Source organism: Dendrobates tinctorius, unplaced genomic scaffold (assembly GCF_039654945.1).
Source record: "Dendrobates tinctorius isolate UK_male_01 unplaced genomic scaffold, ASM3965494v1 ptg000017l, whole genome shotgun sequence".
NCBI classification, from domain to species: Eukaryota; Metazoa; Chordata; class Amphibia; order Anura; family Dendrobatidae; genus Dendrobates; species Dendrobates tinctorius.
Genome location: NW_027361685.1, coordinates 1651618 through 1663609, shown reverse-complemented (window position 1 = coordinate 1663609; position 11992 = coordinate 1651618). Strand labels below are relative to the sequence as shown.

At 46.6% G+C, this 11992-nt stretch overlaps 1 long non-coding RNA gene across 1 annotated transcript; it reads right to left on the bottom strand.

Moving 5' to 3' along the window:
• Positions 1-462: 462 nt before the first annotated feature.
• On the bottom strand, positions 463-11992 carry LOC141082240 (uncharacterized). The gene is made up of 3 exons (XR_012230477.1): positions 11925-11992; positions 1962-9781; positions 463-1161 (listed from the first exon to the last, which is right to left on the bottom strand). It is a non-coding gene; the product is annotated as an uncharacterized lncRNA (long non-coding RNA).

Genomic DNA, 11992 nt, shown 5'->3' with positions numbered 1-11992 from the left:
CGCCTCAGATAATTTTTTCCCTCTGTAGATGGGATGCAAGATATTGGCTAAATAGTGTTCTTCTTTTAATGCTTGGTCCTTGCGGTGCTGTATTGCAACCTTTACATTGTTTGAGAGGTTCAAGAGATCTAGAGAACCTTCTAAATCTTTCCAAACTTCTGTGGCATCAGCTATGGTTGCAGTATCTTTCTGCATTTTATCCAACGCAATCGATATTGGCTTTAACCTTTCCAAAAGGTCCTCGGCATTTCTCTTCACACCAAGATTTAATACTTTGCTTCGTATATTAGCATCAATTTTATCCCGATGTGTTTCGCAAATGGACAGTAATTTTGACCAGTTGTTAATAAACAGTTCCAAGCAGTCAGCCAAGGTATTCCATCTAACATCTTGTGGTAGAACCAACTTCAGTCCTCCCATTTCCTTGTAGGTTGCATGTGCAAAATGATTATTGCGGAAATATTTAACAATTTCTACAACATGTTCCTTGACACCCAAAATATGCAGGTCTTTTGCCAAAAGATGCAACAAATGGGCAGAACAACCGTATGTAATGACATTTGTGTCATCCTGTGCCAGTTCCGCTCGCATTTTTTGCCACATTGCTTGCGTTATCAGTAACTAAGCTCCTTACTTTACATCCAAACTGTTCTTGGCATTGGTGAATTGAGTTCTTAGCAATTTCAAGTAAATATTCAGCAGTATGTGAATTTCCAGATGTGTCGATTGTGTCTGTAAGGTAAGTTTCACCATCTTCTGTTGTGACACAAGTGCAAATTATGGGGTCGTTGTGGATGTTGCTCCAACCATCCAAGCTCATGTTAACAACCTTGTCTTTCAAATATTTTGTACAAGCCGCTCTTTCTATGTCGTATACAGCCTGAAGATGTTTTCCTGAGATATCAAATCTACTTGGTGGTTTGTAGCCTGGTCTAATTCCTTCGATCATTTGTACAAACAATGGGTGCTCAACTAGTCGGAAAGAAGAATTGGTTGCAAATATGAATTTAGCAATTAATTCATCAAAATGTTCTTTCTGGCTCGTCGTAGTCTTTAAGATGAATTTTTCTACACTTTGCACGCAAAGTTTTTTTTTGGGCTGCTTTCTTGAAGTTGTACCCAGATATTGATTGTCACGTGCAGCACAAGCCATATTTGACCCTGAAAGCACAGAAATTAAAAATATAAATCGACTGCGTATTTGAAGAAATATAACGAAAATATTGAAACAAACTTTTTGAACAATGTAATGGTCCTCGTCCTATAAGGGCTGTCTCAAAAGTTATGCTACTCAAGTTTTCCGGTGAGGTTGCTGTAATACTGGTAACTAATATCAGAGCCTCAGCAACTGAAAAAAATTATGTCACAAAAGTTTTAAAAATGTTTTTTTTTTTAAATGGTCAATTTGGCAGACTTCAAAAGTGAATTGCAGCCTACAATAAAAAAAAAATAAGCGTATACACACTTTATTTTTACTTAAAGGACATGTGCACCTTTATTTTTTAAGGTGCAGCCAGTCACAGTGTGCACATGTCCTCCCCCCGCAGCTCTCTTACCTCCGATGTCAGCGCTGCGGGGATCCGTGGCTTCGTTCTGCCCGTCCGCGAGCGCGCCTCCATTCATTTCAATGGAGCGTGCGGCCCGCTGACGTCACGCCGCTGGATCACTGCGAGTAGGCCGCAACCGGAGGACGGGAGGCGGACGGTCAAAACGAAGCCACGGATCTCAGCGCTGCGGGGATCGGAGGTAAGAGCGCTGCGGGGGGAGGACATGTGCACCTTAAAAAAATAAAGGTGCACATGTCCTTTAGCGTTAATTTTCTGTGAAATATTGCCTTAACATAAATTTAAATTCTATACTCCAGAACTACCAGTGCTAGAAATTTTTCTTTTCATAGACTTTAACCATCCCAGTAAAATGTCTGTTAAAAAAATAGGTTGTAAATTAATTGCCAGACTTACCACTAGTACTAGGCTCCTGGTGCATAAGAAGCTGTGGGGGTTCATTGACATTAGTTGTATCACTATCAACATCTTCATTTCCCTTCTGGTTGCAGTTTTCATAATGTGATTTCAAACGGCAAACAAGTCCTTGGATATCCTTTTGACAGTATTTGCACTTTGCTCTTGCACCTTTCTTTCCAAGATCTGCTGCTGGCATCTCAACAAAATGAACCCAAATAGGGTCTCTCTTACGACCTGCTGCCATGGCTCACACAGATCACTTATGAAGTTTGATTGTTACTACAGCCTGAGCCAAGCACTGCTGATGTTACTACAGCCTGAGCCAAGTACTGCTGACTATCCAACAAGTTTGGGCATGTCAACTGAATGCAGGGAAAAAGAAACTAAACCAAAACTGAAACCAAGCTAGAAGTGTGGAATTAAAGGGGCAGTATGAACAAAATGTGGAGGCTATTAATAGTTTATACAATTAAGACATGCTGCTTTTAAACACCTACCTATTGCCATATAGTAAAACAAAAAAGATTTTTACTTACTTTGGGGTCCCCCCCTCACCCTGGCGTTAGATCGTTGCCCCTAGTTTCGTCCGTGTAACTATGGGCGCACATGCACACTGCTCTCACTTCTCATTTTAATCGTGATTTATATTAAAAAAAAACCTTTTGATTTAAATCAGTGATTTAAATCATGATTAAAATCATGATTTAAATCGATCCGATTTAAATAGAAAAAAATCTTTTGATTTAAATCGTGATTTAAATCATGATTTAAATCGGCGTGATTTAAATCAATCCACCCTGTTAACTAGTGGGACTAGTTTTATAGGGCGGGTCGTTACGGATGCAGCGATACTAAATGTGTGTATTTTTATTGCTTTTTTTTTCCAAAAAATGAATTAGGGATTTTTTTTTTTATAAATTAATTTTACACTTTTTTTTTTTTTTTTTTACTTTATTACATTGTCCCAGGGGGGGACATCACTGTCATGTGTCTGATCGCTGATCTGACAGGTTGCACAGCACTGTCAGATCAGCAATCTGACAGGCACTGCTGGCTTCCTCCGTGCCTGCACTCTGCAGGCACTGAGGAAGCCGCCTCCCTGCAGGCCCCCGCGGCCATATCGGATCTGGAGGCCTGCAGGGAGGAGGACCCTCGGAGCGACACAGCACATCGCATCGCTCCGGGGGTATCAGGGAAGCACGGATGGAACCCTCTCCCTGCATGCTTCTCTCCAATGTCCCAGTACACTGCGATCATGTTTAATCGCAGTGTGCCAGGGGTTAATGTGCCAGGGGCGGTCCGTGACCACCCCTGACACAGTGCAGAGTGTCAGCTGTGATAATCAGCTGACACCCGGCTGCCATAAGCGGCGCTCCCCCAGTGAGTGCTGCTGATCGCATTAGATTTACTATTCCATCCTTGGGACTTACTGTAGGTCCCAGGTCAGATGGACGGAATAGTACATCTAATGTAGGAAAGGGGTTAAGGCACATTAGAGATTAATGAGAAAAAAAAAAACATTTTGTACCAAAGTCCCCTGTTCTTTAGCTGCAAAAAATGTATTGAGGTACTTAACACAAAATTCCTCTCTCATTGAATCCACTATAGGACACGAGCATGGGTAAAGGGAAGAGGACCTGTTGTGAATTCTCTCTCTGGCTTCCCTCTGGTGATTACTGAAGATAGTGGAGCTGGTCAGATTGACAAAGGGGTTGCGAGTTCTCTTTCTGGACTCCCTCTGGTGGTTACTGGAGGTAGTGGAGCTGATCTGATTGACAGAGGCTTGTCACCTGATGTTTGTGCTTTCATCTTGTTTCACCGTCAATACATGTTGGGGGCTGTCTATTGCTTTGGGATCTGCTCTGGGGCAGTTTAGATTTTCCCTTTCTTTCTTTAGGCTTATTTAGTTCTCCGGCTATGATGAGGCGTCTAGGACCACCGTAGGCACGCTCCACGGCTACTGCTAGTTGTGTGGATAGGATCAGGGGTCTGCAATCCGCTAGTTACCAACCTCTCCGGTTTTCTGGGCTTAGCTTGCTTTTTGTTTCTTCCTCCTCGGTGACTCATTCATAACAGTGGGCCCCATCGTTGCACAGTCTATTTTTCTGCCTGCGTTTGTGTTTTCATCAACAATATATATTTGGGGGCTAGCTATTCCTTTGGGGTCTGCTCCAGGGCAGTTTAGATTTCCCCTTTCTTTCTTTAGGCTTAGTTAGCTCTCCGGCTGTGCCGAGGCGTCTAGGATCATCGTAGGCATGCTCCATGGCTACTGCTAGTTGTGTGGATAGGATCAGGGGTCTGCAATCCGCTTAGTTACCAACCTCTCTGGTTTTCTGTGGCTTAGCCTGGGCCTGCTATCCTCCTCGGTGACCCATTCATAACAGAATCACCAGCCTAACTGTAGACTCTAGGGTACTCTAAGTGTCAATTTTTTTTCCATATATTTTTTCCTTTTTTTTCTGGGGCCGTAGGAGGATATTTTTTGTCTAAATGGAGACTAAGCAATTGTCCTATCGTGTTGAGCAGCTCGCTGCTGAAGTGTGGGGAATTTCTGCCTATCTCGCTCAATCTTCTGCTGTTGAACCAAAAATCCCTACTCCTGATGTGTTTTCTGGGGATCGGTCTAAATTTCTGAATTTTAAGAATAATTGTAAATTATTTCTTGCCTTGAAGCCTAACTCCTCGGGGAGCTCGGTGCAGCAGGTTAAAATTGTCATCTCCCTGCTGCGCGGCGATCCCTAGGATTGGGCTTTTTCTCTGACACCTGGAGATCCTATTCTGGCTAATGTGGATACGTTTTTTCAAGCCTTGGAGTTGTTGTATGATGAACCTAATGCTGTTGATCAAGCTGAGAAAACCTTATTGGCATTGAACCAGGGTCAGGATTCTGCAGAGTTATATTGTCAAAAATTCTGAAAGTGGGCGGTCCTTACTAAATGGAATGACGATGCCCTAGCGGCTCTCTTTCGGAAGGGTTGGGCAGAAACCATAAAATATGTTATGGTGGGATTTCCTGTCCCCTCTGGTCTTAACTCCATGTCATTGGCCATTCAAATTGATCGACGTTTACGTGAGCGTAAAACTACACGAGAGGCGTTGCCGCCTTTCGAACGAACTTCTGAACCCATGCAATGTGATAGGGTTTTGTCTAGGGCGCAATGTCAGGAGTTTAGAAGGCGTAATAAGTTGTGTTTTTTCTGCGGGGACGCCTCTCGTACTATTGCTGTCTGCCCTAAACGAGAAAAGCGTTTTGCTCACACATTTGTGGTAGGCAGTGTACAACCTAAGTTCCTTTTGGCGATTACCCTGATCTGCTCCTTGTCTACATTTTCCGCTAAGGCTTTTGTAGATTCAGGAGCAGCTTTGAATCTGCTGGATTTAGACTTTGCTAAACGTTGTGGTTTTCCCATGATACCCCTGTGGACTCCTATCCCTTTGAGGGGTATTGATGCTACTCCTTTGGCGGAGAATAAACCCCAGTTTTGGACCCAGGTGATAATGTGAGTCGTCCCAGACCACCAAGAAAATTGTAAATTTTTGGTGTTGCACAATTTGCATGATACTATTGTTCTGGGTTTCCCTTGGTTGCAAACTCATAATCCTGTTTTACATTGGAAATCTGTGTCTGTGGTGAGTTGGGGTTGTCAATGTGTTCTTAGTGACACTCCTGTTTTCTCCAGCTCTCCCCAGTCTCATGATATTCCTATTTGGCTGATTTTTCTGATGTATTCAGTGAGAGTAAGTCTGCGTGTTTGCCTCCTCACAGGAGTTATGACTGTGCAATTGAGTTAATGCCCGGGCGTAAATTTCCCAAAGGTCGGCTTTTCAACTTATCGGTACCCGAACATGATGCTATGCGATCCTATATCAAGGAGTCATTGGAGAATGGTCATATTAGACCATCCTCTTCACCTTTTAGGTGCTGGCTTTTTTTTGTGGCCAAGAAAGATGGTTCACTAAGGCCATGTATGGACTATCGTTCCCTTAACAAAATCACTGTTAAATATCAGTACCCGTTACCCCTGATTTCTGATTTATTTTCCAGAGTTAAAGTGCCTGTTGGTTTGCCAAGCTTGACCTCAGGGGGGCGTATAATCTTATTCGCATAAAACACGGGGATGAATGGAAGACAGCATTTAATACTCAGGAGGGACATTTTGAGTACCTGGTGATGCTTTTAGGCTAATGCCACTTCTGTCTTCCAGTCTTTTATGAACGATATATTCCGGGACCTTGTGGATAAGTTTTTGATCATTTGTCTGGATGATATTTTGATCTTTTCCAGTGATTGGGATTCTCATGTGGAACATGACCTGATGGTGTTCCGGTTTTGAGGGAAAATTCTCTGTATGTTAAGGGATCGAAGTGCCTCTTTGGTGTACAGAGGATTTCATTTTTGGGATTCATTTTGTACCCGTCGGCTATTGAAATGGACCCGGCCAAGATACAGGCCATTTATGATTGGGTTCAGCCTACTTCTTTGAAGACTCTCCTGAAGTTTTTGGGTTTTGCTAATTTCTACCGTAAATTTATAAGTATTTTTTCTGGTATTGTTAAACCACTGACTGATTTGACCAAAAAGGGCGCTGATGTGGTGAATTGGTCTACAGAGGCAGTTTTGGCATTTCAGAAGCTTAAGCGGAGATTCACTTCGGCTCCGGTTCTACGGCAACCTGATGCCTCACTCCCATTTCAGGTGGAGGTAGATGCTTCTGAGATTGGTGCAGGAGCCGTTTTGTCCCAAAGAGATCCGGTGAGTTCTAAGATGAATCCCTGTGCCTTCTTTTCTCAAAAATTCTACCCATCTGAACATAACTATGACGTGGGGAATCGGGAATTGTTGGCCATGAAATGGGCATTTCAAGAGTGGAGACATTGGGTGGAGGGAGCGAGACATCAAGTTGTGGTCCTCACTGACCACAAGAATTTGATTTATCTTGAATCAGCCAAACACTTGAATCCTAGACAGGCTAGGTGGGCCTTGTTTTTCACGCGGTTTAATTTTGTGGTCTCTTTTCTTCCAGGCACTATGAATGTTAAGGCGGACGACCTTTCTAGGAGTTTCTTTGCAGATTCTTTTGATGTGACCAAGCCTACTACCATTCTAAATGAGGGTGTAGTTCTTTCCGCCATCTCACCCGATTTGAGACGTGCCCTGGAGGAATTTCAGGAGGACAAACCTGAACGTTGCTCTATGGGGAAATTGTATGTTCCTGACCTGTGGAGGAAAAGCGTAATGTCTGAAATTCATTTCTCCGCATTGGCTGGTCATCCAGGTATTTTTGGTACCAGAGATTTGGTGAGTCGGTCTTTTTGGTGACCTGCCTTATCTCGTGATGTCAGGAATTTTTGTGCAGTCCTGTGGGACTAGTTCTCGGTCCAAGCCCTGTTCTCGTTCTAGTGGGTTGTTGATGCCCCTGCCGGTGCCCAGGAGGCCATGGACTCATACCTCAATGGATTTTATTTCTAATCTTCCTGTCTCTCAGAGAATGACTGTTATCTGGGTCATCTGTGATAGATTTTCTAAGATGGTCCATCTTGTACCACTCCCAAAGTTGCCATCTTCTTCTGAGTTGGTGCCCTTGTTTTTACAACAGGTGGGTTTGGTTGCACGGGATTTCTGAGAACATTGTGTCGGACAGAGGAGTCCAGTTTGTTTCCAGATTTTGGAGAGCTTTTTGTTCCAAACTGGGAATTCAGTTATCTTTCTCCTCTGCATTTTATCCTCAGACCAATGGGCAAACTGAGAGAACAAACCAGACTTTAGAATCCTATTTGAGATGTTTCCTATCTGCTGATCAGGATGACTGGGTCTCAGTTTTGCCCTTGGCCAAATTTGCGCTAAACAATAGGGCTAGTTCTGCCACTTTGATGTCGCCCTTTTTCTGTAACTTTGGGTTTCATCCTCGATTTTCTTCAGGGCAGGTGGAATCTTCGGCCAAGTGTGGATTCTGTGGTAGAGAGAATGCAGCAGATTTTGGACCAAGTGGTGGATAAGTTGTCCCACTCTCAAGAAAAATGCCAACAGTTTTCCAACCGGCATAGGACCATTGGTCCCAGGTTTAAAGTGGGTGATATGGTTTGGTTGTCTTCAAAGAATATTCCTATGAAGGTTGCGTCTCCAAAATTCAAATCAAGATTCATTGGACCTTATAAGATTTTGGAAATCCTTAATCCCGTTTGGCTCTTCCAGTTACGTTTAAGATTCATAACGTGTTCCATAAATCCTTGTTGAAAAGGTTTGTAGAGCCAGTAGTTCCAATGGAGGCACCTCCTGACCCTGTATTGGTTAAAGGTAATTTGGAGTATGAGGTAGAGAAAATATTGGATTCTCGTTTGCTAGACGGAGACTCCAGTACCTGGTCAAATGGAAGGGTTATGGCCAGGAGGATAATTCTTGGGTCTCTGCTTCTGACATTCATGCCGAAAGATTGGTTCGTGCTTTTCACCGGGCCCATCCTTACCGGCCTGGTGGCATGGTTGAGGGTTCGGTGACTCCTCCTCAAGGGGGGGGTACTGTTGTGAATTCTCTCTCTGGTGATTACTGAAGATAGTGGAGCGGGTCAGATTGAGAGTTCTCTTTCTGGGCTCCCTCTGGTGGTTATTGGAGGTAGTGGAGCTGATCTGATTGACAGAGGCTTGCCACCTGATAATGAGGAAGACGATTGGAGATCTGGGGTTTCTGATTAGGATTTAAGACAGCTGACTCCCTCTATCCCTGCTGGTGATTTTCTTCCTGTGCCTCCTGAGGTCTGATGTCTCCTGCTCTTTCCCTGCATGTTCAGCTAAGTGGTTCATTTGCTATTCTGTTTGCATTTGATCTGGTTTTGTTTATCTCTGTTTTATGCGGGTCAGCTAGCTCTGCCTGGGGCTGTATCACCGCCCATATGTTACTGCACGTGCCAGTTTGTTTTGTCCCCTTTTATATTGGTCTCTTTTTGCTTTGCTTTCAGAATATACCAGAGTGCTGATCTAGTGGGGGCGACGTTGTGCGACTTCAGTGTTTTTGTGCATCAGACGTGTTGGATTTTTGCAGGGTTTTTTGCGTGATTGCAGACAGTGTCTTTCCTTTCCTGTCCTGTCTGGTCAGTGTGGGCCCCATCGTTTGCTCAGTCTATTTTTCTGCCTGCGTTTGTGTTTTCATCTTGTCTCATCGACAGTATATGTTTGGGGGCTAGCTATTCCTTTGAGGTCTTCTCTGGGGCAGTTTAGATTTCCCCTTTCTTGCGTTAGGCTTAGTTAGCTCTCCGGCTGTGCCGAGGCGTCTAGGATCATCGTAGGTATGCTCCACGGCTACTGCTAGTTGTGTGGACAGGATCAGGGGTTTGCATCCGCTAAGTTACCAACCTCTCTGGTTTTCTGTGGCTTAGCCTGGGCCTGCTATCCTCCTTGGTGACCAAATTTTATCAGGGACCTAGGTGGGCCCTGTGCCATATATAACAAGTCCTAGGATGACCCCAAAAAAACCCATGAAACAAAGCCCCGAAAAAATAGAGAGACGCATGACAGTACGTACAGCAGATAAGGTAAAGGTGAGAAATAAATATTGGACAAAGGAAATGAAAAGGTGGTAGACCCCCACAGGACCAACCCTAGCAAGCCACGAGAAGTGGAAAGAGGGGACGGGAACTTCGGAGATCTTAGACTCATCTATCTGACATCGGAGGGGTGCTGGGTCACACCAATTTTGGCAGAACACGGATGGTGGAGGCACCAGCACTCCACTTGGTGGAGATATGGCAAATGATGAATTGCCATCCAAAGAGGTCACTACTGTGGAGGGCATGGTGAAAAAAGACAGAGGAAACCCACAACACCTAGAAGAAAACAAAGAAATTTATGTAAGAAAAATCCTGCCTAAATTGTACAAAAAGCCATGGCCGCCCCTCCCAATATTCACACCGTGATCTAATGCCCATCAGCAACAATGTACAAACTGAACATGAGGTTATTACTTTACATTCTGATAAGCCTGTATGAAGCCCACTACCACGTCACAGTTACCAAAACAGGGGGGCCCTAGCTTTAAAGGGAATCTGTGCTCCCATTTTTGGCCAATAAGCTGCGGCCACCGCCATCAGGGGCTTATCTACAACATTCTGTAATGCATTCTGTAATGCTGTAGATGAGCCCCGGATGTAACCTGAAAGATAAGAAAAAAAGAGTCAGATTATACTCACCCCGGGATCCGGTCCGATGGGTGTTGCGGTTCGGTCCGGGTCCTCCCATCTTCATGTGATGCCGTCCTCCTTCTTCCTTCTGCAGCAGCGCAGGCCCTCTCTGACCTTTCCCAGCGCACTGCAGTAATTTACTCTGCCCTCAACAGGGGGAAGAAGGGGAACGTCATCACATGAAGATGGGAGGACCCGGACTGGACAGCGACACTAACCGCCCCCGGTGAGTATAATATAACTTGTTTTTCATATCTTTCAGGTTACATCCGGGGCTTATCTACAGCATTACAGAATCTTTTAAAGGTGCGACCTTGGTTACAGTGACAGCGCCCCCGGCAGGGAGAGGGGCAGCGCACTTCCTTCCCTAGGTAGACTCCTAGCACGCAGTCCCATGCAAGCAATATTACCCCCTTCTCCCCAGGTAGACCCCCCTCCAGCATGCGCATGCAGCCCCATGCAAGCAACATCACCCCCTTCTCCCCAGGCAGACCCCCCCTCCAGCATCCAGCCCCATGCAAGCAACATCACCACCTCCCCAGGCAGACCCCCCCCTCCAGCATGCACATGCAGCCCCATGCAACCAACATCAACCCCTTCTCCCCAGGCAGACCCACCTCCAGAATGCAGCCCCATGCAAGCAACATCACCCCCTTCTCCCCAGGCAGAACCGTCCTCCAGCAACATCACCCCCTTCTCACCAGGCAGACCCCCTCAAGCATGCACATGCAGCCCCATGCAAGCATCACCCCCTGCTCCCCAGGCAGACCCCCCTCCAGCATTCACCCCCATGCAACCAACATCACCCCAGGCAGACCTCCCTCTCCAGCATGAACATGCAGCCCCATGCAAGCAACATTACCCCCTTCTCCCGAGGCGGACCCCCCCCCTTCAGCATGCACACGCAGCTCCATGCAAGCAACATCACCCCCTTCTCCCCAGGCATACCCCCCCTCCAGCATGTGCATGCAGCCCCATGCAAGCAACATCACCCCCTTCTCCCCAGGCAGACCCCCCCTCCAGCATGCACATGCAGCCCCATGCAACCAACATCAACCCCTTCTCCCCAGGCAGACCCCCCTCCAGCATGCACATGCAGCCCCATGAAAGCAACATCACCCCCTTCTCCCCAGGCAGACCCTCCTCCAGCATGCGCACGCAGCCCCATGCAAGCAACATCACCCCCTTCTCCCCAGGCAGACCCCCCCCTCCAGCATGCGCACGCAGCCCCATGCAAGCAACATCACCCCCTTCTCCCCAGGCAGACCCCCCTCCAGCATGCGCACGCAGCCCCATGCAAGCAACATCACCCCCTTCTCCCCAGGCAGAACCGTCCTCCAGCAACATCACCCCCTTCTCACCAGGCAGACCCCCTCAAGCATGCACATGCAGCCCCATGCAAACATCACCCCCTTCTCCCGAGGCGGACCCCCCCTTCAGCAAGCACACGCAGCTCCATGCAGGCAACATCACCTCCTTCTCCCCAGGCAGACCCCCCTCCAGCATGCGCACGCAGCCCCATGCAAGCAACATCACCCCCTTCTCCCCAGGCAGAACCGTCCTCCAGCAACATCACCCCCTTCTCACCAGGCCGACCCCCTCAAGCATGCACATGCAGCCCCATGCAAGCATCACCCCCTTCTCCCGAGGCGGACCCCCCCTTCAGCAAGCACACGCAGCCCCATGCAAACAATATCACCTCTTTCTCCCCAGGCAGAACCCCCTCCAGCATGCAGCCCCATGCAAGCAACATCACCCCCTCCCAGCTCGTGCATGAACATCCACTTACCTGCCATGACACCGGCAGGTTCCTGTCTGCTGCTCTGCTCTATGGAGGAGGAGGCCCCGCCCCTTCTG